The sequence below is a fragment of the Callospermophilus lateralis genome, unplaced genomic scaffold, assembly GCF_048772815.1.
Source record: "Callospermophilus lateralis isolate mCalLat2 unplaced genomic scaffold, mCalLat2.hap1 Scaffold_161, whole genome shotgun sequence".
Taxonomy (NCBI): Eukaryota; Metazoa; Chordata; class Mammalia; order Rodentia; family Sciuridae; genus Callospermophilus; species Callospermophilus lateralis.
Genome location: NW_027512709.1, coordinates 1135585 through 1162566, shown reverse-complemented (window position 1 = coordinate 1162566; position 26982 = coordinate 1135585). Strand labels below are relative to the sequence as shown.

Below are 26982 nucleotides of genomic sequence, written 5' to 3'. Positions count from 1 at the left end.
GTCTCAGTGGGGAGGATGGAGGATGGGCCCCCAGTAAGCATGCCATCACCTCTGACTCAAGTCTTTTTGAGTGTGTCCTGGGCTTTGTGTGTTCATCAGTCCTTCGAGCTGGTGGTGAGACCCTCCAGCAGTGGGGACCGCTGTGTGCTGTTGGACATCAATACAGTGAGTTCAGACGGCTCAGGAGGAGGGGTGGGGGGAGCAGGGATGAGTGAGGAGCTCCAGCTGCCTAATTATATATCCCTCTGATTCTTGCCTCTTTTTTTCTCTCCCTCTGGTCTCAGAAAACTTATAAAATGCAAGATAGTTTAAAAAAGAAAAAAATCCCTCAGTAGAAATTCTAATTAAATGAGGTTAAGTGGGAGGGCTGTGGGATTTTGGGTGGATTCAAAAGCAGAGTCTAACATCAAGGAAGAGGATCTGGTACATGATACAAGTGCCCTTCTTTGCCACCCTCAGGGGTGGTCTTGACTTGGGCCTTTGCTCTGGCAAGGGATGTTCCAATCAGGTATGGAAAAGGCTGCCCCTTGTTCTCATAGAGAATCCCGAGTCTTCCAGCTGGACATTACTGGTCATTGTGGCAGTATATTTCTTAATATATAATTTTGAAGATCTTGGGCTTGGAGACCATGCTAAGGGGCACAGAGGCACCTCCTGCCCCTGCCTCGGTGAGCCCCCTGTTGGAGGCACTGTCCCTGCATCCTCTGAACAGTTGAAACAGACCAGGGCCAGAAAGCCTTGAAATGAACTGTCTGCATGTCCCCCGGGCAGTTCAACTGTGTGCAAAATAATGACAGTGACAGCAAAGTACATTCATCAAGTACATGAAACCCGTGCCCATTCGTTTGCATGTCTCCTTGACATGTCTCCTTGACTTGGTATTCTCATTAATAAGACTGGGCTAAGAGGTTAAGTGATTTACATTTTTTTCAAAGTGAATTCTGGAAGAACCAGGACTGGACTGATGTAACTAGATTCCCCATTCTGGATAGAGAGATATCAGGATGGCTGCTCCTGAGCATGGAAGTCAGGGCTTGGGTGAAGAAGCTTATGGTGCCCCAAATGCTCTCGATATTTTGATTACCCTTATTTTAAAAAAAAGTGGGAGAGGGGAGTTTAGGGGAGCCCTCACATGTACAGGGTAATTATGTAGCAATTTAGAATGACTGACTTTTGCCGGCACAATAGTGCACACCTGAAATCCCAGTGGCTCGGGAGGCTGAGACAGGAGGATCAGAAGTTCAAAGCCAGCCTCAGCAAAAGTGAGGTGCTAAGCAACTCCGTGAGACCCTGTTTCTAAATAAAATACAATATAGGGCTGGGAATGTGGCCCAGTGGCTGAATGCCCCTGAGTTCAATCCCTGGTACCCACCCCTCTCTGCAAAAAAAAAAAAAAAAGACTTTTGAAAACCTTTCCAATTCAAGAGAAAATAACCTATGATGAAAGTGAAGGGGAAAGAAAAGCTCAATTTCTAAAACAAAACATGTTACCAATTTTGAGAGGCTGGGAGACTCTGGGTTGACACATCCATTGATACTCACAGATAAATATTATGTCCACTGGAAACAGAAGACTTGAGGTTAGATGGCAAAATGCTATTTTTGTGAATACTTTTTATTTCTTTATTTATGCTTTTTTTCATTTTCCAAAGCTTTCACAAAAAACTCTTTTTTTAATTCTTTCTTCACCTCCTCCTCCTCCTCCTCCTCAAAAGTGCATTGCTTTGGTTGGGTAAGAGGCACAGGCAGAACGCAGAGGATTTCTAAGGCAGTGAATGTATTCTGTGTGATACTGTAACGGTGGACACATGCCACATATTGGTGTCCAATCCCACAGAATGTGCACCTCTGGGGTTGAAGCCTAATATCTGTGACCTTGGGGTGAAAACCCTGTGTGGCTCCAGGTTCATCAATGGTAACAACCACAGCACTGTGGAGGGGGCTGTTGGTAACAGAGGAGGTTGCCCATGGATGGGGACAGAGCGTATATTGGAAGTCTCTCTGCCTTCCACTTAATTTTGTTACAAACCTAAAATGGCTCTGCAAGTGAGGTCTTAGAGTGTTTGATAAAGATGAAATACATATTTTATTCAATGGAGAGGTTGGCAAGGAGTCGATCGTGCAGCACCCAGCACTCCCTCCGTAAGCTTGATTTTGCTACATGATCACAGCATGTGCTCCATGGCCCAGTGCCTCAGTTAATCCCAGGGTGAGGTTCATGGGCTTTTGTGTTTCATTTATGCTTGTATTACTGGAAGCCCTGACAGTAGAAGGCTCACCGGCAGATTTTGTGAGGCTGTTTTATTTTTAATTTTTAATTGATTTTTTTTAAATACATGACAGCAGAATGCATTACAATTCTTGTTGCACATATACAGCACAATTTTTCATATCTGCTTGTATATAGAGTATGTTGACACCAATTCATGTTTTCATACATGTACTTTGGATAATGATGTCCATCACATTCCACCATCATTTCACCCCATACCCCTTCTTTTCCTCTCCCACCCCTCTGCCCTATCTAGAGTTTGTCTATTTCTCCCATGCTCCCCGTCCCTACCCCACTATGAATCAGCCTCCTTATATCAGAGAGAACATTCAGCAGTTGTTTTTTTTTTGTGATTGGCTAACTTCACTTAGCATTATCTTCTCCAACTCCATCCATTTGCCTGAAAATGCCATGATATTATTCTCTTTTATGGCTGAGTAATATTCCATTGTGTATATATGCCACATTTTCTTTATCCATTACTCTACTGAAGGGCATCTGGTTGGTCCCACAGTTTAGCTATTGTGAATTGTGCTGCTATAAGCATTGATGTGGCTGTGTCCCTGTAGTATGCTGTTTTTCAGTCTGTAAGGCTGTTTTTAAATGTGGAAAGCAAGGCAAGTTTACTCGGCTCCTGTGGCTGGCAGAACTGCAGGCTGGTCTAGCCTCTTCCCTGCTAGGAGCAAGCTTGTTCACCTCCCCATATCCCTGGTAATTCTGGGGACCACTTTTTTTTCCCCCTCAGAATTAATTCCCTCAAAAAGATTGGCATTTCTCTTTGCCTCCATTAAAAAAAAAAAGTCCAGCTCTTTTCTACTTAGCTCTTTTCCTCACTGGTAAAGTGAAGGGGTCGGAGTGAATGCTTTTAATGGGGAAGAAAATGTATTACCAACCTCATTGGATCATTTTGAAGATGAAATTGCACAAAGAATACAAAGTACTTTCTGTACCGAAACATTAAAGTGCTTTAGCATACATTTCAGAAAACATTCCATAACTTTTACAGCTGTTGTTGTTTCTCTCCATCTTAGTTTCTGGAACTGGCCCTTAGCACCATATTGAAATTCCCTGAAATTTGTACAGCTGAAGCCAAATGGCCAACGTGCCTTTTCCACAAATGTACTTCTAATAAATGGAACACAGAAAATGATGGTCTGTTATGATAAGGCGACAAGACAGTGAATAGGATGTTATAACAGAGACCATGGGTTGGGGGTGTGCGGTGTGCATTCAGAAGAGAAGGCCAGGGAGGCTCTCTCTGAACAGGTATCATGTATGCTGAGGGCCCAACAGCTGGGACAGAGGCTGTGGCTAAGCAAATGCTTTTGCCTCGGGCAGGCAAAAGCTTGGTGGGTTGAGAAGCTGATAGAAAGTGGGAAACAGTGGCCAAGAGAAGGATGGAGCAGAGGGGAGGGAGCCGGCTCTCCAAACACACAAACACACACACACACACACACACACACACACACACAGTGCCACCTTATCCATTTTAAGTGTGTAATTCAGTAGCATTAATTATATTCACTCTGTTGTACAAACATCACACCTATTTCCAAAATGTTTCCATCACCCCAAATGGAAACTCTTTATTAAGCAATAATTCTCCCCTTCCTTCTAGCCCCCCAATCTAATACCCCTCTAATATATTTTGTCTCTTTGAATTTGCTTATTATAAATATTTCATATAAATAGAATCGGACAATATTTGGACTTTTGTGTGTGGCTTCTTTCGCTTGGCTGAATGGTTTCAAGGTTCTTCTGTGTTGCAGTGTGTACATACTGCATTCCCTTTTTGTGGCCGAATAATAGTCCATCGGCTACACATACCTTATTTTGTTTCTCCATTTGTTTCTTGGTGAACCCTTGGGTTGTTTTTACCTTTTGACTGTTGTGAATAAATATCAGCATGCTAGTATATTTGAGTCCCTGTTTTCACTGTTTTAGATAAATACCTTGCAGTGGAATTGATGGATCATGTAGTGATTTAACTTTTAATGGAACCACTACATTGTTTTCCACAGCAATCGGATCATTGACATTTCTATCAGCAATATAGGAGAGTTTTAGTATCTCTACGTCTTTGCCAACACTTAAATTTTTTTTTTTTTTTTTTGGATTATAGCCATCGCAGTAAGTATTATCTCATTGTGGCACTGATTTGCATTTCCTAAATGACCTGTTAAGTTTGAACATCTTCTTCTGGGCTGGTTTACCCCTTGTATCTCTGTTCCAGCCACTTGTCCATTTTTAAATTGGTCTCTTTGTGGCTGAGTTGTAAGAGTTGTTTTTTGCAATGTTCTGAATGCTAAACTTATCATATAAATGATCTGCAAATATTTTCTCTCATTCTGTTGTCTGTCTTTTCACTTTCTCAGTAATGTCTTTGATGCTAAAGGGGTTTTAATTTTGATGAAGTTGAATTTATGTAATTTTTTGTTGTTGTTCTTGCTTTCTGTGTCATTTCCAAAAACCCATTGACACATCTAGACTCGTGGGAACTCACATCTGTGTTTTTATTCTGTTTTTCTCTCTTTTAAACATTCAGTTCTTGCTAGATTTTCGAGGTCATCCACTTTGGCAGGTAACAAAGCCTGTAAGCTCAGCTAGTAAGTCCCCTGTGACTACAGGGGACTCTCTGAGGTTGCTCATGGAATGGAGAGGGAAGCAAAATCTCAACAGTGACCAGGCTGTGGTGACCTGTGCCAATCTAAAGCCAGGGTGAGGGTCATTGCTGGTTCAATGATATTTGTCCAAAATGATGAAAGAAAGTAAATTTTTCATAAAACTAGATTCATCCAATTTAAGAAACTGTCCATCATCTGGGTGGTTCCTTTTCATGCTATTAGAATCTTCTTATGACCCAAGACTGAGGATTGATGGTGATAGTTTCTTAAAGTGGTTGCACTTGGCAGACTTAGGAGTGATCAACCTTGGGTCAGAATTCCAAGTTTAGGGGAGGGAAATAGAAAACTAAACTATGGAGTCAAGGGTTTAGAGGTCCCCACAGACACTAGGGTTTGTTTTTATGGGCCTGTGAAGCATCTCAGGGATCTCTGCCTGATCCTTCTGTGGAAGGCTTCACAGGACCTTGCCCACATTCACTATCTTCCCCAAATATCTGACCCCTTTCTGCTTTAATCATCATCTTTGTGCGAGGATTTTTTTTAGAAATGGAGAGTGGGGAACAAAGCAAATCAAAGCTAGAAGGTTTTTGTCTGACTTCCTCTGCACAACCTCCAACTGATTCCTCTGAAAGATTTTTCCAGATGGTTTTCTTTTTTACTTAAGGTATATAAATATCAAAAAAGAAAATAAAAAACAAGAAAGGAAAAAAAATCCTACCCCAAAGAGAACATTGCTTTCTCACGGGAAAGAATGCTCAGTTGTACTCAGGGAATTGAATGAAGTTGGGTTAATGAGTTCACCCTTGTAAAACATTGAAATTCTCCCAAACATATTAATTAAGGTACTTTTGTCTTTTCTGTTGGTTTTAGCTTTGAAGATACTATAAACTTGGCATGCTGCAAAATGGAAGAGCCAAGTTTGGAAGCAATAACATAGTCTATACTTGGCCATCAGCCTTGCACTTGAACGGCCTCATCTACAAAGTAGTCTCTGAAATTTTTATGATGGCACCATGACTGCGCTGCATCCTATAGTTCTGCAGTTGAATGATTTCCCCTGGAGTTGTTCAGTGCACAATCTACGCAACTATGAAAATACTCCAACAAAAATAGAAACGAGGTGTAGCTCAGTGGGTAGAGAGCTTGCCCAGCATGCATGAGGCCCCGGGTTCCATCTCCAGCACTGGAAAATAGATAAATAAATAAAATGAACACAGACACCTAAGAAATGTGTATGTTTTTGTAAATTGCATGCATGTTCTACTGTCAATATATTTAGATTATATATTGCTGAACATGATTTTTTGAAATAAAAATTCTATAAAAATAACCAGGCATAGTGGCCCACACCTATAATCCCTGCAGATGGGGAGGCTGAGGCAGGAGGATCACAAGTTCAAAGCCAGCTTTAGCAACTCAGTGAGACTCTGTCTTTGAATAAAATACAAAAAAGGGATGGGGATGCGGCTCAGTGTTTGAGTCTCCCTGAGTAAAATCCCCAGTACCCTGTTCCCCCCCATTCTATCAAAATAGTTGATTAGCAGTTATAGCAAGTTTCCTCTGTGTTGAGTGCATGGCTCTGAAGATCCCTGGGGCAGGTGGTCTCACTTCCGAGACTCTGGCCCAGGAAGAATGCCACAGTCTTCTTGCACACAGCACACGGTGGCCTCCTGACAGCCGAGTGTTCCCACGTCTGTCCCTTCCTGCCTGGACCCACTGTCGCGCGTTGGTTTTCCATTTCAGAATACACGGTCATCAACGAACCTGCCCTGGAGCCGAGTGGAATATCATGTGTTGCGAATGCTGCGAATATGACCAGATCGAGTGCGTGTGCCCTGGGAAGAAGGAGGTCGTGGGCTACACCATCCCCTGCTGCAGGAACGAGGAGAACGAATGTGACTCCTGCCTCATCCACCCAGGTGAGCGCCCAGCCACGAGCCCAGGCGGCCTTCGGGGTCCTGCAGGCAGCCCTCGGCCCTCGGTGGTGCCAGGATTATTAAAAAGGACACCAGTCAGCCCGTTCTCACTACGGGCAAGGGAGTAGAGGGGTTCATACTCTTCTCAGTGTTAACGTTGTGCATCTGTGAACGCAAGAGCAAGCATGAGGTTTCAGGAATTGCAATTAGCTTGGTCAGCCAGGAGAAACGGTGTGTGATGAGAGATGTGGAGAGAGGGAGAGAGACAGATAACAAGAGGAGAAAGCAATCTGAAGGAAAAATGGGGGACCAGATCCAGAAGGGTTTTGTAAGCCATGCTATGAATTTTAGGCTAAATCCTGAAGATATTTTGCTAGCTTTGGAGGTTTGTGTGTGTTGGGGGGAGGTAACCAGGGATTGAACCTGGGGTGCTTTACCACTGAATTACATGGCCCAAATAATAATAAGAAGAGAAGAGAACATTTTAAAAATTTTAAGATGGGTACTCACTAAGTTGTTGAGATTGGCCTCAAACTCATGATCCTCCTGACTCAGCCTCCTGAGTTGCTGGGATTATAGGCTTGCACCATGCTCCTGACCAGCATTGGAGATCTCTAAGAGAAGAGGTGGGATATGACTTGAGGCAGGAGAGAAATAAGAGGACCTTAATAAAAGTAAAAGTCCAATGGGTAGAGAGAGGCGGAGGGATTTGGGTCATTAGGAAGTGAGCTGACTACATCCTGGGTTGGCTGGGTAGAGAAGGAGAGAGGGGAAGGAAAGAGCAGAAGTCAAGGAGGACGGTCTTAGCTCTGAGTGGGAGAGCTGGGAGGTGGTCCAGTCACAAGAGAGTGTCTTTGGATGGGATGGGACCTTCCCAGGCTCTTGTGTATGCCCCCCTGCCCATTTTTTGCCTTTACATAAAGCTGAACCTGACTTTTGTACCACCACTCTCCTGCCCCCACCATAGAGGGGACTGATATGTTCTTTTTGTTTGTTTGTTCTATTTAGATGTACATGACAGTAGAGTGTACTTTGACATATCTGTACATGGAGTATGACTTCCCATTCTTGTGGCAGTACGTGATGTGGAGTTTCACTGGTCGTGTATTCATATGTGAACATAAAAAAGTGACGTCGGATTCATTCTGCTGTCTTTCCTATTCCGTTCCCCTCCCTTCCCTTCATTCCCCTTGAATTTTTATTCCAAGGAACTTCTATTCCCCGCTCTTCTTATTGGCTGTTAGGATCCGCAGTATCAGAGAGAACATTTGGTCTTTGGTTTTTTGGGGGGATTGGCTTATTTTACTTAGCATGACCATCTCCAGTTCCATCCATTTATTGGCAAATGCCATAATTTTAGTTTTCTTTATGGCTGTGTGGTGTTCTTTTTAATGATTGTAGATTTGATAACTGCATTGTAGTTCTCAGCTGGGTAGGGGCCAAGGTGGACTGAACGTATAGTGCATAGTGTTTCTGATGTGATTGGAAACCTCATTGCGCATTTTCCTGATGCTTGAAAAGCAAGGAAGTATTGCTGCCTTATGCTTCTGACACCTCCTGCAGTTTCACCTTTCCCTGTTTAGGCCAGGTCAGAATAAGGACCTTGAGATTTTCTTTTCTATTTTTTTCTTTTTTTAAATTTTAGTTGTATATGGACACAATACCTTTATTTATTTTTATTTTTTTGTGGTGCTGGGGATGGAACACAGTGCCTCATGCATGCTGCGCAAGCGCTCCACCACTGAGCCACACCTCGACTTGGACATTGAGATTTTCAAATGAGCTTTCCAAAGGCTGATGAATGCAAGGATACAAAAAAAGGCGGGGGGGGGGCTTTGGGAATTTCTCTTATTTCTGCATTTCCACTTCTTTCAAAAACAGAGAATGATACCCATTTCTGCCAGGGACTTCGTTTCATGCAAAACCATGGAAGAAGAAAGAAAATGGGGCTCAAGTCTGCAAATGATCCTTCTGAGTCCTTTCTCCTTGGAAGAGAGTCATGCTGGGCTTTATTTTTTTTTCTTTTTTCTTTTTTAATTAATTTTTATTGTAGGTTGTTCAAAACATTACATAGTTCTTGATATATCATATTTCACACTTTGATTCAAGTGGGATATGAACTCCCATTTTTACCCCATATACAGATTGCAGAATCACTTCAGTTGCACAACCATTGATTTACATATTGCCATTCTGGGCTTTAAATTAGGAGTGACTTCACCATAACTTTTGTATATTTGTTTCCAGAAAAGAAATCCACTGCCCCAATTTCCTGATGGGTGAGTGTGGTTTGTAGGGAAATGGTTGAGTAAAGCCTTCCAATTTTCTTGAAAAATTTGAGAGTAAAGCCTGGGTCTCTCTACTAGGTGTCCTTGGCAGTGATATGGGAGTCTTTGAACAATTTTCAAAAGCCTTGTGGTTACTATTGGCTGACCACTAGCATGGACTCTGCTGTTACAAGATGACCTGAGGTCAGCCGTCTGATAGGCAAGAGAACCGCATAGATGGTGCAGCGGGGCTCCTGACCCATCAGGTAGGAGGCACCCAAATCTGCAACCTTGACGCTGGGACTGATCACTGATTCTAACCAATGAAAGACTATCCAAATAAACCATTTGGTTACCCTGAAAGGAAAGGCAAGATGAAGAAGAAAGGCCGTCTTTTAAAACTAAATTATAGAAGAGTAAGTGTGAATGCCCTCGGCAGTCACCATTGATGAAAGGGGATTCTCTGTGTGTCATTAAGAAATTCTCCATTTTTATTTATATGTGCAATTGAATCATTGTCATTCAGTATCCATTTTAACCCAGGCACCTCCAGTCTTAGGACACTGGGCGCTCCCTCATGTCCTTCTATATGCTTCTGACATGACCACACTTGTGGGCTTCTTTGATTCTCCCAATACAAGGCATTGCAGACTTGTACATTTTCTTCCCAGGTCTGGAATTAGTCATTTCTTCAAGGAACTCTGACCCGAGACCACAGTCTGGAACCTCAGGAGTGTTTCTGATAATTGGATTGTCATTGTTAATAGGTGTTTTTTTTCCCCCAGTGGATGGAGCTAACAAATCTGGTTTTTTTTTAATATTTTTTAGTTGTTGATGGACCTTTTTTTTTTAATTTATCTGTGTGTGGTGCTGAGAATCGAACCCAGTGTGTCACGCATGCTAGGCAAGCACGTTACCACTGAGCCAGAACCCCAGCCCAGACAAATCTGTTTTTTAAAAAATGGATCTATGTGAGGGGCTGGAGTTGTGGTTCAGTGGCAGAGTGTTTATCCAGTACACGTGAAGCACTGAGTTTGATCCTCAGTGCCACATAAAAATAAAATAAAGATATTCTGTCCACCTAAAACTAGTAAATAAATAAATGAATGAATCTATGTGATATTCAAGATTATTAATGTCTTTAATTTTTTTCTCATTTTAAGTCTTATTTCTTATTGATACTAACCTAATTACTTATTGGCTTTATCTTATGACAATAGAATTGTGCAAAGTTAACAATAGCACTATTAATACTAACAATAGGATCACCGAATGAAGTTATGATTTCTTTATGGTTACTATTGACCTTAGACTATGTCCCATGAAGTATGTGCCATAAAAATACTACATTTAAAAATCTATGTTGGATTTGGGATTTATGCTTGGTGGTGCTTGCCTAGCATGTGCGAGGCCCTGCGTTCAATCTCTAGATGCCCTCCCAATCAAAATCAATTGATGTAGCTAGGCATGGTGGGGCGTGCCTGTAATCCCAGTTACTTGGGAGGCAGAAAAAAGACAATCACAAGTTTGAAGCCAGCCTGGACAACTTAGCAAGATCCTGTCCCATAAAATAAAAAAGGGGCTCAGGGTGTAGCTCAGTGGTAGAGCCTTAGTCTAGCATGCATGAAGCTGTCCTAGCTGTCCTGGATTCAATCTCTAGTATCACCACCTATTTCATGTATAGAGTGGCTTACTGTTTTCCATGTTTGAAAAAACATATATATATATATATATATATATATATATATATATATATATATATATATATATATATATATTGTGTGTGTGTGTGTGTGTGTGTGTATATATATATCTTTCCCCATTTCACACAAAAGATATTTTACCATAAACAATGCTAACTTCCTTTTCTCATGAAAAGCTAGAGATTACTCCATATCAATATAAAGCCATCTTCACTTTTCTTTTCTTTCTTTCTTTCTTTTTCTTTTTTTTCACAGTTGCTATAACTGCATTATATGGGTGACCATCATTTATGAACTTTTGGGTTGTTCCTAAACTTTTGTTATTATAAGTTGTATATTCCCTTCTCCAAAACCCTTGGGACCAGAAGTATTCTTGATTTGTTTTGATTTTGTAATGCTTGGGTCTACATGATGAGATATCTTGAACATGATTTAAATTTGAACATGAAATTCATTTATGTTTTGTATACACCCTTTACCCAGCCTGAAGGTAATGTTACAAAATATTTTCAGTATGCCCGCATTTTGGCTGCTGCCTGTCACAGGAGGTCAGATGTGGAATTTTCTGCTTGTGGTGCCATGTCAAAGCATAAAACATTTTGGATTTTAGTGCAGTTTGGACCTCAGTTTTCAGATTAGGGATGGTCATTGTATGGGCAGTGAATACACTTTGCACACATCAGTTAGTATTATGTAAGTGTATCTTGGAGGTACACTTATCCCTCTGCTAGCAGTGGGTCCCTTGGGAGTGCATATGTCATTTTCCGGCCTTTGCCAAATAGTTTTCTGTACATTTGGCCTTTACTCCAGCAGTGTGTGAGGGTGCTGTTTTTTTTTTCTTTTTTTTCAAAGCTTTACAACAAAATGTGTCGTTTTGGACTTTTGCCAGTCTCATAGGTGGAACACGGAATCCAGTGTGGCTTTAGTTGGCATTTCTACCATTATGGTAGACAGTGAGCATCTCTCTGCTGCTGGTGGTGGTGCAGGACCATAAAGGTTGAGGGACACCAATGTTAGGGTTGGCATTGTGACATCCAGCAGCATCTAGCAGCACCATGGTCCTCAGTGGGCCGATGTGGTTCTAGGATGGGCAGCCTGCAGCGGGTCCTGTGGCAATCTGTGTGCTACCTCCTGTCTTTGATCATGGCCTTGTTCATGTTAATCACTAGACTGGTTTTTGTGGCTTGTATCTTAAGGACCCTGACTTGCTGTGCCAAGAAATAGTCTTGGCAGAGCCACTGAGGAGGGAGGTTCTGAGTCCATTTACCTCCTCTGTAGCATGGTGAATAGGGATTTAAAGAGGAGCTTGGCACGTGAGGGGGGGGGTGGCTTTTGGAAGGCACAGTGGTACCCATGGGACTCCGTCATGTGCCTTATGACTTACTGGAATTTGATGAATCATATTAGCAATTCGTCTTCTCAAGAAGGAGGGAAAGGAAACTCAGTATAGTGTGGAAAGAGGGCTACAAGTCTCTTCTGTGGAACACACACACACACTTACATACACACATACACCCACACACACACACACACACATTACAGGTCAATAAAAACCTGATTTCAGTTGACAGCAAAGAAGCTCACGGATGTTGAAAGACATGCTGGCTACTGGGAACAGTTCATGAGGCATTCATTTGTTCACTCAGCCACTCAAGTAATATTCATTGAGCACTTGCTAGGTGCCAGCACTGTATTAGGTGCTGAGGATACAATATTGAGCAAGATATGATCTTGATTTGACTCTGTTATAGAAAGACGGGTCACAGGAAGTGAAAATTAAGCTTGACATTGGCCATCACAGGGATAAGCCAGGTGGGGTCACGGGGAAGCAGAATAGTAACGGTCTCACCTTGGGAATTCTTACTGTATGCCAGGTGCATTACCTGTGCTCATTTACTTTTAAACAATTCTAAGAGGCAGATCCAGTTTTAATCCCAGTTTGACAGAGAGGGCTCTAAGGTATGAGAACCTTAAAGAATTGGCTCCAGAACCCCAAGTTGGACAATGGAAGACTCAGAAATTAGCTCTGTTTTTGATAAATGGGTAGGAATTATTTATACCTTTCCTCATTATCCCTAGCCACTCAACAGGCCATAATTTTAAAAGTTTTATGCCTGGGAATTGCTCAGCCCCTGTGCTGTGGCTTGCTGGTGGGGCTGCCTGGCACTTTTGAGGGTGAGAATTATGTCAGGCCTTGGGGTGTTTCTGGGGGCAAACTCTGGGTATAGAAAGATAGAAGAAAGAGTGTCTAATGGCACAAGAAGACATTTACTATCTGTTATTCAATTAGAAGGGAGTTATAAAAAGAGAATGGACAGTATGTAGTTACAAGTGTAGCTTTTAAAATGATGTATGTGTATGCAGGCAGAGAAAGTATTAGCGGTAGAATTCTCTAGGTCACGGGATATCTGTTTGTGTGTGTGTGTGTGTGTGTGTGTGTGTGCGTGTGGTGTGTGTGTGTGTGTGTGTGTGTGTGTATGTGTTGCTGGGATTAAACCAAGAGGCACTTTACCGCTAAGCTATATCCCTCAGCTCTCTTAGTAATTTTTATTTTTTTGGACTGGGTATTGAACCCAGGGGTGTTTAACCCCTGAGCAACATCTCCAGTCCTTTTAAAAAATATTTTATTTAGAGACTTTTATTTAGAGGCTTTGAACTCGCCATCCTCCTGCCTCAGCCTCTGGAGCAGCTGGGATTATAAACATGTGCTGCCACCATGCCCGGCTTCCTGAGTCACACTAAATTACTGAGGTTAGCCTTGAACTTGTGATCCTGCTGCCTCAGCCTCCTGAGTTGTTGGGATTATAGGCATGTGCCATTGCACCTGGCTAGATATTAGGATTTTAAGGGTTTTATTATTATTATTATTATTATTGAATTCTTTTTATTTGTCATAATTTTCTAAATATTTCATAGTAAACGTGAAGTATTTATACAAGGGCGAAAAATAACACTATATTGATTGATTCTCTTTTACTCTAAGCGATTTCATGTTACCTTAAACATCAGCCACTAACTGGGAAGTCGGTTGGGATCACTCCTAAACTCTCTAGTTAAATCCTGATAAACCTGGCATTTTCCAGCTTTTCCTAAGGACTGTGCTACCTTTCTATGTCCCAATGCCCCACTAGAGCCAGTCTCTGAGCAGGTGTATCTCTCATGCGGACCATCAGAACCTGCAAGCATGGAGTCTGAGAATCTTCTTGGAAATGTTTCAGGTTGTACCATTTTTGAAAACTGCAAGAGCTGCCGGAATGGCTCGTGGGGGGCACCCTGGACGACTTCTACATGAAGGGCTTCTGTGCAGAATGCAGAGCCGGCTGGTATGGAGGAGACTGCATGCGTAAGTAGACCCGGAACCAGCTCTGTCACTAATGCACACGGTTTTACAGTTTCACTGTACAAGGGACTAAAGTTCATCTTGATGGAATCTGAGTTTTGGAAGGTGTGGGGCCAGCGGGCTTTCTAGGCAAGACTATAAAGCAAAGCTATGTTTCCATCTGCTGGGTTGTGGACATCTGTTCATTCCGGATTGTTGACCCTGGGAGGTTTCTATCTGCCCTTTGAGCTCTCCTCTCTCCTGGATGAAGCCCAGGCCATCCACACACAGCATGACCCATGTCCCTTCCAGAGGCAGTGGTGGTGGCAATGGCCAGCAAATGTGAATAAGCCTTCAAAAATGTTGTTTTTGCTGGGTGCGGTGGTGCATGTCTGTAATCCCAATGGCTTGGGAGGCTGAGGCTGGAAGATTGTGAGTTCAAAGCCAGCCTCAGCAACTATGCAAGGCCCTCAGAAACTAGGGAGACCCTGTCTCAAAGGGCTGGAGATGTGGCTCAGTGCCCTTGCGTTCAATCCCTGGTACCAAAAAAAAAAAAAAAAATTATCTGTAATGCATTTTTTTGGAGGGGTATAGAGATCAAACTCATGGGCTCTCAACCTCTGAGAGGTTTTTTGTATTTTATTTAGAGTCAAGAGCTTACTGAGTTGCTTAGAACCTGGCTTTTGCTGAGGCTGGCTTTGAACTTGTGATCCTCCTACTTCAGCCTCCCAAGCCACTTGGATTACAGGCATGCACTATTTTGTCTGGATGTAATGCATTTTATTTTATTTTTTTAAGTTAAGTTGACCTTTTAAAAAGAAATGGCAGTGGAATGCATTACAACTTTTATTACACATATACAACACAAATTTTCATTTCTCTGGTTGTATATGAACTATGTTCACACCAATTTGTGTCTTTATACATGTACTTTGGATGTCCATCACATTCTACCACCCTTGCTAACCCCCTGCCCGCTCCCCCCCCTCCAACCCCTCTGCCCTATCTAGAGTTTGCCTATTCCTCCCACGCTCCCCCTCCCTACCCCATCATGAATCAGCCTCCTTATATCAGAGAGAACATTTGGCATTTAGTTTTTTGAGACTGGCTAACTTCACTTAGCATTATATTCTCCAATGCCATCCATTTACCTGCAAATGCCATGATTTTTTTCTCTTTTATCGCTGAGTAATATTCCATTTTGTGTATATGCCATATTTTTTTAAAATCCATTCATCTACTGAAGGGCATCTAGGTTGGTTTCTCACTTTAGCTATTGTGAATTGTGCTGCTATAAACACTGATGTGGCTGTGTCTCTGTAGTATGATGTTTTTAAGTCCTTTGAGTATAGACCGAGGAGAGGGATGGCTATATGTCTCTCCATTGGTAAATTTTTTGAATCCCAGGCTAAATTCCTGGAATCTACCAACAAATTGCCAGTATAATATTTGTCCTAATAAAGGGATTCTTTCTGGAAGCTACTTCATCTCAAAGAATTACTTAATATTTATTAGAGTTCCCTCTGAGTTTCAATAATTCTTTGAAAATAGATTGGAAAGCTAGCCTCTCTCTCTGTCCAAAATTCCCTCCATGGTGCCCTTTGCTGAACGTCCGTCTAAGAGTCTGTATCTGGAACAATGTGCACATTGCTTCCATTGAGCCTGTTTTTTGTGCTACCTATTTGAATTAGAAGCAGATAGGATGGTCTTACCTTTTGAGTAGTTGTACTTCCCGGACTTATATTGCCAGTTTATAGAGATGCTGGTTGGAGTGGGATTGATATTCTTTGCCTGATCCCACCTATAGTAGAATACTATGTGTTTCAAGTGTCTAGGGCAAATGTTGAAGTATGCCGTCTGTGGCTGAAAAATTCAATCACAGTCAGAAGAAAAGGGCTTAGTCAGAATGTCAGGGTGTATTTGGGAATTCCAGAATATGGGTAACTTTTGAAGTGCTGGTCTCTCAGTCCATACACCAGAATTGAGACTTCCAAGGGAGGCTAAGGACTACCATATGTGAATGTCACAAGGAACCCCACTATTTTGCATAATTATAGTGCACAAATAAAAACATAAAAAATTAATTTAAAAAAGTGAAATTCTGAAAAAACAAAACAAAACAAAACAAAAAACCCCAAACCAAAGTGCTATTTAATCTCAGGTGCAGGTTTAAAACTTAGAAGCCATTTTAGGTGGTTTTAGGAAACTTGATTTTGGAGTTGGTAGACAATCTTCCAGGTAGGTTAGCTGTAAGATTTAACCCTAGTCTTCCTCTGCCAGATGCTCTGGGTGTGTATGTAGAACATCCATCAGAGCCCAAGATCTGAATGACACAGACCTGGGCTTAAGTAGTAGCCTTGCCTATACTAAAGGTTACCTTGGTAATAGCAATGTCCTCTCTAAAAACAGGAAATAATAGGGCTGGTTGAAGGATTCAGTGAGACAGATGCATGTGAAACATTAGTTGTCTTCCTAGCAATAGGAAAAACTCCATGAATGCAATGTACTTATCATTATTTTCCATATGCTCCTTAGTTATTGAGTTAATAGGAGGTCCAAAATAAAAATACTTTCAAAAGGAGTTTAAGAAAGAGTTCTTATTTTGGCTTTTGATTTTCTGTTGATCTTTGGAGTCTTTAAGAACTTCAGGATTTTCCTTGCTTTGGATCCCATAGAAGACTGCTCTTTGTTTTTGTGCATGAATGGGGTAGGAGGATGTGAAGGAGCTGAGGTGATCAGCAGGGGTCCAATCATACATGGCCTTGTAGGGACAAAAGTTAGGTAAAGAATTTAGATGTTGTTCAGGTGAAGTTGGAAGCCTAGGAAGAGGTGTGAAGGAGGCTTGAATTAAGGGCTCTGAGAAAGTCAGAGAACAATGAGGGGCAGGGAAAGCTCTGGGCTATGCCTTTGCACAGGTGCTGGCAGAAGGGACAATATCCAGATAGAGGGAGCTGCATGGTCAGGGTGTTGAAATGAGTCTTCAGGGAAGCCTGTGATGTCAGGTGTGCCTAGATCTGTGTGGCAGTATGAGGGAGTGGTGGGAAGTGAGACTGGAAAGGTAGGTGAGACAAGATGCAAAGGGCATAGGATGTTGGATGCAGATCTTGGAGCTCATTGTGAGGATGGTGGGTGGTGTGCATTGAATGGTTTGACCTGGAAGTGACATTAGAGCACATAATGAGTTCATGGGGTGGAGTCAAGAGCATGTCAAAGGTGGTGGTTAGCAGTGCTATTTCAGTGGTTCTGGACATGGGGTGTTAGGGGGGGCAAGATGTGAGAGAAGCTTAAAGGAAGAAGTAACAGGACTCACTGACATACTGAGAGAAGAGTGGAGCACCTCGATGGGTCATGAGTTTCCTAGTCTGAGCAACTCTGTCAAAGTGGGTGCTGTTGAGTGGGTAATAGAGGAGAAGAAGTGTGTGGGGGAGAGAAGGGGAGTCCCATGTGAGATCAGTGGGAATCTGAGCATCTGTAAGAGACCCCACAGGCATTTAGAAACAGGTTCCTGGAGCTTAAGGGAACCGTGGAGGGTGAAGACACACTCATGGGAATTAGCTGAGATCCCCCAGGGACCCTGGAGCCTCAGACAGCAGAGAGCCATTGACAGAGGAAAGAGAGACCAACGGAAGGGAAATAAGAAGAGGTGAGAAAGAACAGCCAGAAAGGTGGGAGAAGCAAGAGGGAGCCGTGTTTTGGAAGCTGGGAGAAGAGTTTCCAAATAAGACAGAAGGAGAGCAGGACATGGATAGGAAAGAGGTTTTTATATTTAACAGCTGGCAGGTGACTGGGGACCTTACCAGTAGCGACTTGGGAAGGGGAGGAAATGGAGGCCAAGGGTAGAGACAGCTTTAAAATAAGTTTTACAATCATTTTTTAAGACTTTTAAAATAAGGGGCTGGGGTTGTGGCTCAGTGGTAGAGTGCTTGCCTAGCATGTGCGAGGCTGTGGGTTCGATTGTCAGTACCATGTATAAGTAAATGAATAAAATAAAGATTCATATCTTAAAAAATTTTTTAAAAAGCAACTTTAAAAATAAATAAGGTAGAGATGGGAGATAAAAAGCCACAGTCATGGTGCTTATGGAAAATTTCCTATGAAGTACTGGGATGGTCACCAAGTAATACGATGAACCCTCAAGGAATGTATAATCCATCCATGGAAACCTAACTAGGTTGACCCCAAGAAGACATCAGTGTGATAAGGTTTTGAGGTTCTTATGGGCACTGCCTAAGTATGAGAATTCATAGGAAGATGTTATTCATTTCACTATTTGTTGAATGTCTGCCTGGAGCTGGGCATTGTGGTGCCTTCTGTGTTAAAGACAACTGAGCACGTGGGTGACTCATGGCTCAGTCACAGCAAGGATCACATGGCAGTACAAGCATTTGACCAGTAGATGGCACCCAAGCAATCTTTTCAGGCCTCCCATTATCCTGAAGGAGGAAGATTTATTTTTGTTTAATTTTTAAAAATATTTTTAATTGGTGCATTTTAATTATACATAGCAGTGGGATATAATGTGACATAGTCATAAAGGCACATGACATAATTTGGTCAATTCCATTTCCCAGTAACAAGCAGGTGGGCTCCTTGCTGAGGTCTACCTGTAGGGCACTGACATTTTTTCCCTGAGTACCATTTAGAGCCTCACTTACTAGGAAGGAGGAGCGACAGACAAGGGCCAGAAAGGATCACAAGTTATATTGGAGTTTAGAGCGAGTTCAAGGAAATGGGCAGAGTTCCTGAGGCCAGAGCCCAGCAGAGGACCAATCACATCTTCTCGCCCAGCAAGGGTGGGTTGAGTGATCTCAAAACACCCAGGAGCTAGAGATATTTTATTATCACAAGAAAGAACTGTTTTTTCTTTCCTTTCCAAATTTTTTCATTCGAAAAATTTCCTATCTACAGAGAGATTCCAGGAAGGTATACATCCATATACTCTATCTAGATTCATGAATGATTATCATGTTTTCAAGGTATGGTTTTCTTTTTTACTATACCGTATTTTTCTACGTTTCATCATGTTATCATAAGTTTTTTTTTTTTGTCTTGATGTTCAAATTGTCCCAGATTTGGCCAGTGAAGAGCCTCCAAGTTGGCTCAACCACGTCATTCTTTGAGCACATCCCTGTTTTCTTGTTCCCTGGAAATGCAAGTTCATCTTTTCCCCTGTTTCCCAGCTTCTAGAACCAGCCATTTCCTCATGAAATCTGGGTTCCTGAGTCTGTGATCCAAATGTGGCCGTTAGAGGTACCGGTCTCTGAAGTCAAAACCACGGCTTCCTCTTAGTGCTTCCCAGGCTGGAAAGTTGAGTTCTTAAGTGAACCCCTCTGCTGACCTCCACTGCTGACCCCTGGAGGGGTGTTTATTTAACTTGGCCTTCAGGCTGAGTTCCTTAGCCACAGAAGAGATGGGCAGGGTGAGGGTCCAGGGCCACCCAGGATGCTGCACTCACAGCTGGCATCCCAGTGGTCCCAATCATTCAGTCCCTGAAGGATGTTGGGGACCTAAGAAGGTTAGGAAAGCAACATAGATGAGAAGGGATTTAGGGGGAGAGATTACAGGGCCCTTAATACGTTTATCTTCTTAGTCGTATTTTGGACAGAGGCAGAGGAGCAAGAGGAATTGGCTGTAAGCCAAGCCCCCAAATGTTTGTGTTGTTAGAATATCAGAGAAGATGATTTGTGCCAGCTGCCACCTGGGGAAGGATGAAGAGCCAATTTGAGAAGGGGAGGGAGGGCTAAAGGCTCAGGGAGTGGTGTGTCACAGACCTAAGGGGCTATCCTCCAGGGAGACTGTGGAACCACCTGGGTGAAGTCAGGCAGACCGGCTCATGTCACTCCAGCCTTTTGTGACCTGATTTCTAGGAAAAGAATAATACAGAGTTGGGTCCAAATTGAGGATGATAATATGCGGTCCTTGGCTGTTGGGTGTGGAATCATAGGGCCTGCATTTGAATCTCTATGCCTTCTGTGACTCTGGACGAACTTACTAAGTTTTTGTCAGTCTCAACTTCCTCCTTTGCAGGATGGGGATGATCATAGTGGCCCCCACAGAGGGTTTCTGTGAGTTCTAGAAGGAGTGCTCTCTATAAGTCTCCCAGTATGGGGTCTGGTGTGTAGTGAGACTACCTATTAAATAGGCTGAACGAATGGTGAATTCTGTTCTTATTACCAAAACAGAGCTGCTCTTTTGTTGTTGCTGGTGTGAGTTTTATCTCAAGGGGGGGGGATGGAAAAATTAATATAGGGCTGGATAGGAAAGATAGGAAAAGACAACTACCTAAGGAAGAAAAATTAAATATGAACGTGATGAGGTAGTCTTCCCAGGACAAGTATTATATGGTAAGTGATACCTTGTTTTCTGTCTGAGAAACTCTTTGACTCCAGGGAATTAATTTTGGAGCTTTGTAGATTCTACATTGTCAAAGAATTCCTGGGTCAAAACCCAGTTTCTGGGGAGGACGTAGAGGCATGACAGACCCCTCCTGCTCCAATAGTAAGAAATCACTACATAAACCAAAGAAAATCACAATTTTCTTTAAAACCATCAAATATCTGTGAATATGGAATCAGAAAGAATCTAAAATCCAGGGGTATGCGTCCTTCCTAGGTGCACGAGGGAGCAAGATGGTTCCTCCCTGCTTAGTTGCTGCGGTTCAGCAGCAGAGCCAGGGAAGGAGGGCACCTCCCGGCAGAGAAGCCAGTGGACTTTCGCTGCCCCTCCAGCCTGACCTGTGGAACTGAAATCTAGAGAAAACCCACAGCAAAGCCATCCTTTCCACCACGTACTTTCTGAAATGGGATCTTTCTGAGCAGAGGTGGGGGCAAGACTAGAAAGCAGGTCTTAGGTTTGGCATAAAGACTATCTTACAGCTTCAAGAACTTGTGGCCCCACAGAATTACACACTTCTGTAATTGCAAAAGCTCACCGTTTCCCAGTCTTGTGGTCATGGAGTGCAGGAAGTTGCTGAGAGGAGAAGTTGAAAGTTAGAGATGCATTTTTTTTACTGTGAAAAAGCAAGACAATATAATCCACAAATCGCCCAGAGAACAGTCAGTCCAAAGAAATAGACCCTCTGTGACCAAATGTTGGAATTTTCAGACCAAGGCTTTTGGATAACTAAATGTATGAAAGAATCTCTAGGACAAGAGGAATATAATGAATGAAGACACAATGAATTTCAGGAGAGATTTGGAAAGTATTATAAAGAACCAAATGGAAATCCTAGAACTGATAAATATGTGATCTGAGATTTAAAAAAAAAATGGAAAGGATTAAGAACCTATTGGTTACCAAAGAAGAAAGGATCAGAAAACTAAATACAGGATGATAGAAAACAGCCAAGTTAAAGCCTAGCAAAGAGACTGCAAATAGTCAGCAGACCAGACATTTTGTACCACCCTTGCCCAGACCCTGTCTTTTGAACTTGATTAGCAGAGTTGTCTTAATGTGCATTTGTGTGTGTGTGTGTGTGTTTTTTTTTTTTGTGTGTGTGTGTGTGTGTGTACGTGCGAAGACACTTTGGGGAGTAAATACTTTCTGCAGCAGAGTGGTAGACAATATTCTTGGTGGACATTTGTTTCAATTGAATGGATGGATCATTTGACATAGGGAAGAGGGGCTTTAAAAATGGTTCGATTGGCAGTGACCTGAGAGGCTGAGGCAGGAGGATTGCAAATGCAAGGCCAGCCTCTGCCACTTGGTGAGACCCTATCTCAAAGTAAAATAAAAAATAATAATAATAATAAGGACTGGGGATGTAGCTCAGTGGTAAAATGCTTCTGGGTTCAGTTAAAAAAAAAAAAGGTTTGATTGCAGGGAGATCTTTATTTGGTACAGTTATTCATTCAATCAACAATTGAAACATCAGTTTAATGCATACATATATTTGAACAAGACAATGTCCCTGATATCCTAAGAACTGTGTCATGGGGGAGGTAAACAGTTTAATAATCAGTCATTATAAAGAATCAACTGATTGAGGTTCAGGCCAAGCTTTGAGTGAGCCTTTTACTGTGTCACTCCGGGACCTCTGCTAATTCCCTGCAAGGAACTGGTAAGAGCTGTCACTTGGCGCTCACTGGGAAATGAGCATGGTTCACGTATGTTCCTCCTCTGTCTTTGGGCCTAATACCCCTTCCTCCAAGCCCATTTCCAAGAAGTGGCCTCTTTGTCCCCATTTAGTTGGAAGTGATTCCCCATCTCAGGGACAACTCAGCCCTCCTCTTCAGACTGAGAAGAAATGATATGATGAAGCACCGAGGTGCAGCCTGTGTTCTAGAATCCTGGCTACTTCTGAAGGGACACGTGGTCCAGCCTTTCACTTGGCCGGCTCCCAGGTGGGGCTGGGGGCTCTGAGCCTTCCAGAGACGGCACAGAACCCTGGAACTGAGCCCAATGAACTTGCCAAGGAGACCTGAATGTATGGCCACCAGCTTCTCTTAGATTTGGGGAGGGACCCAGGGACATGGCTAACTGATTCCAGCTCCCATATGGAGGGAAGAAACCAGAAGCAGACTGGCAGCATTGGCTGCTGGTTCTAACTTGGGGTTCCCAGCAGGAGGTTTGCTTGGGGTGGGGTCTGGAATTTTTTAACACCTTGCCACCAGGGAAGCTGCCAGTCCTGGAGGGGCTGGGGCTGTGCGGGAGGACTTCTTTTTTCATCTCTCACACCCAGCGTAGCACTTCCATAGCCCTGCATTAGATGGGCAGATGTGGGCGATGAAACGCGTGAGGTGTGCTGGAAGAAGCAGAAGCCGGGAGGGTGCAAGATATCATGTGTCTCTTTTAGAAAGAGGAGGAAAAATCTTCCTGCTTCCCAGTGGAGAGGGAGAGGGCTGGTCAGCAAGTCCCTGAGACAGCTCATCGTACCAGCCAAGACCCAGCATCAGGACCAGACAGAGCAAGGTTCAGCCCCCTGCTCTGCACCCTGTAGCAAAAGCTAACATTTACTGATTTTTCTATAATGGGTTTTTCATGCGTACTCTGATTCAAGCCCTTTGCAAATCATGTGAAAGGAGGTGCCACTTCAATTCACATGTGACTCAGGTGAGATTCTGAGAGGTAGAATAATTTGCCTAAGGCTGCACAGCTAGTGGAGAGAAAGCTGGGCTTCAAACCGAGGGTGGTGTTTTAATAAGCTTGGTTGCTGCTGGGATCAAAAGGAACTGAAAAGAACAGTTAGAGGAAGAAAGGTTTATTGGGGAGCTCATGATTTCAGAGGTCGCAGTCCAAAGATGGCTGACTTGATTCCTCGGAGCTTGAGATGAAGCTGAATATCATGGCGGAAGATATCGGGAGGTGGAGGAAAGTGGAGGAAAGTGACTTGCGACATGGCCATCATGAAGCAGAGAGAGAAAGTCTAAGCTTAGCTCACAAAATATAATCTCAAAGGCATGTCCCCCATGACCACCTCCTCTAACCACACCCTACCTGCCTATAGTCACAATGCAGTTAATCCCTATCAGGGGATTAATACATTGATTAGGCTAAGGCTCTCAGAATCCAACATTTCACCACTAAACTTTCTTGCATTGAATCACACGTGAGCTTTCGGGGGACACCTCATATGTAAGCCATAACAGATAGTCAGACTCCAAAGATTCTGTTCTTCACTTTACAACGAGTGCAGCAATTTATAGAATCTTCTGGCTTCTTGGCCATCTGAATTTGGGGAAGTCACCTAACTCCTCTGTCCTTAGTGTTCTGCACCTGGGAAATGGGGAGACCGAATGTTGTTTTCCCAGGTTTCTAAGGAGGATTAAATGAAATGACATTGGTAAAGATTTTAGCCAGTGAATGGCTTATAATAAGATCATCACTCATTCATTTAATAAATATTTATTGAACACCTGTTATATGCCAGGTACCATGCTAGATATACAAGCTAGCTTTACCAAAGGATGCAAGAAAATAGTCTCAAATAATTTCAGCTAGTGATGTGTGTTAAAAAGAAAACACAAGGGGTCAGGAGGGCGACTGTAGAACCTTGAGGACCTACCTCAGCTGGAAGTGGAAGGTCTCATGGAAGAAGTTGTAGTGAGTCTAATTCCCAGAGGGAGGGGAGGTGAAAGAACGTGAGTCTTCTAGTTTAAGGGAAGAGCAAGTTCAAGGCCTGAAGCTGGGACCAGAAAGAAGGCTGGCGTGACGGGAGCAGAGCAAGTAAGCTGGTAGTAGACAGGATTGAGCCCAGCGTGGGTCTGGGTAGCCCATGGGGCAGGGCAGTGGACAGTGTGGGAAGTCCTTTGGAGGACTTGGATCAAGAGAGCATAATGCCACCTGATTCATTTATTTATCTTACATGCAGCTTTTGCTGCTGTATGGGGAATAGAATTGGGGGGCAAGGATTGACGCCAGGAGATCAGGATTATAGGGAGAGATGGGCAGGCTAGAGCCAGAAGAGAGTAGTAAAACCACACTTCTCTAAATGCACACTTTGGTTTCAGATGGTTTTCTTATTTTTAAAAATTTTAATTAATTTTTTTATTTATATATGACAGCAGAATGCATTACAATTCTTATTACACATATAGAGCACATTTTTTCCTATCTCTAGTTGTATACCAAGTATGTTCACACCAATTCCTGTCTTTATACATGTACTTTGGATAATAATGTCCCTCACATTCCATCATCATTTCTAACCCCATACCCCCTCCCTTCCCCTCCCACCCCCTGCTCTATCTAGAGTTTGTCTATTCCCCCCATTCTCCTGCTCCCTATCCCACTATGAATCGACCTCCTTATATCAGAAAAAACATTCAACATTTGGTTTTTGGGGATTGGCTAACTTCACTTATTATCTTCTCTAACTCCATCATTTACCTGCAAATACCATGATTTTATTCTCTTTTATTGCTGAGTAAAATTCCAATGTGGATATATGCCACATTTAAAAAAATCCATTCATCGATGGAAGGGCATCTAGGTTGGTTCCACAGTTTAGCTATTGTGTTATGCAACCTAGTGGTAGTTTTCACAGAAGTACTAAGCCTTACTCAGGGCTCCAGCTTTCCAAAAGTGAAGTGTAGGCTCTCTGCCTGACACTGTGGGCATGTTTCTTCTGCCATCTTGACATGGAGCAATGTCCACTGATATTAACAGTTTCTTTTTAGCTATGAGATTTTATACCTTTTTGAGGAAGGGTTGGGATATAACTGCATATCTCTATTTTATGACGTCAGTCTGGATTTCTGTATGGAACTGGGATAGATAAACTGTTTTTTGGTAATTGTCTAGATAAAAAAAATTATTTTTGTGGGCCTCCTACCTCTTGTCACAAGTACTCAGCTCTGCTGCTGTAAAGCAAAAGCTACCATAAGCAATGCATGAATGAATGGATATTCTGTATTCCAATAAAACTTTATTTATAAAACATTATTACAAAAACAGGGAGTAGGCCAGATTTGACCCCCTCACGGTTTGCCAAACTCAGTTAAGGAATATAATTTATGCACATGACCCAAATAATTTTTTCCTATAAAATCACTTGAAGACATTTTCCTCGCTCTTTTGTAAAAATAGAGTGCATCTTCCATATCTGTGCTTATCTGAAAGGCAGCAGAATATAACAGACACTAGTATGGCAATATGTAAATCAATGGATGTGCAATTGATGTGATTTTGCAATCTGTATATGGGGTAAAAATGGGAGTTCATATCCCACTTGAATCAAAGTGTGAAATATGATATATCTAGAACTATGTAATGTTTTGAACAACCAACAATACAAATTAATTTTTTAAAAAAAGAAAATCAGTGTTTTTCAAATCTTAAGGATTCTTTTGGAGGTAATTCAAGGAACTAGAGGAAGTGAGGGTGGAGGGCCTAGGGACCCCACTTCTTCTTAAGCCAGGAGCCCTTCTTTGATCCATGTTTTCAATGTTCATTTTTATAATTGGTATTCTTCAGAAGAGTTTGAGCAAAAGTACTTGGGAGCGAGAAAAACCAACCTGAAAACCATCAATACTGTCCAAGTGGTTGAAGATCATCTCTCCCTCCACATGTTTATTACAGAGGCACTTGTTACATAGATGGTCATAGAGAGGTTCACAGAGATTTTCTAACTGGATGGCAGGGGGCAAGGGAGAGGAGTAGAGGGAGAGTCTGCTTTTTGAAGCGGAGGCAGCTAGGTGGTAGGTCAGGCTCAGTCTTGGAGAGGTGGTACCATACAGTGGCTTGGACTTTATATTCAGTTAGAGTTGAGTTTCCACTCAGTCACCTATAGACTAGAGTAGTGATTGATTTAACTCTATGATGATCTATTTCCCCAACTGGAGAACTGGGATGATAGCACTTCCCTTCCCAAGCTGTTGGGTGGATTAAATGAATTGATTTGTGCAATTGGCCTCATACATGGATAGATGCTTAAAAAAATATTGGTTTCCCTCTCCCTTCTCCCTCTTTGTTCTGTTCTAAGGGGTGTGGAGTGAGTTCAAAGGCTCCTTCCTCCATCTCTTTTGTGTTGACCCCAATCTCCCCATCCCAATCCTTTTTCTCTTCTCAGGATGTGGCCAGGTTCTTTGAGTCCCAAAGGGTCAGATTTTGTTGGAGAGTTACCCCTTAAATGCTCACTGCGAGTGGACCATTCATGCCAAACCTGGGTTTATCATCCAACTGAGGTAAGGGTTGGGGTCACAATTGAGAAGCATCAAGGAGACCATAGTGGCATGGACCAAGTTCACCATTAACACTTTACTCTTCACCCCTGAAAAATACCTCCCTCTTTTCTTCCAGGGTAGCAGAGTGGCTGCATCACCCCTAAGATTTCTACTTAGTTTTTCCCTTCTCTAGTTGTGGTGAGGCCGGAGGTGATTGAGATTCCTGATCCTGTAGGGCACAACTTTCAACAAACATTTTCTGGGGGGATGAATGTACCC

At 42.6% G+C, this 26982-nt stretch overlaps 1 pseudogene; it reads left to right on the top strand.

Moving 5' to 3' along the window:
• LOC143389163 (inactive serine protease PAMR1-like) overlaps positions 1-26982 on the top strand; it is a 72361-nt pseudogene that overhangs the window by 12569 nt on the left and 32810 nt on the right.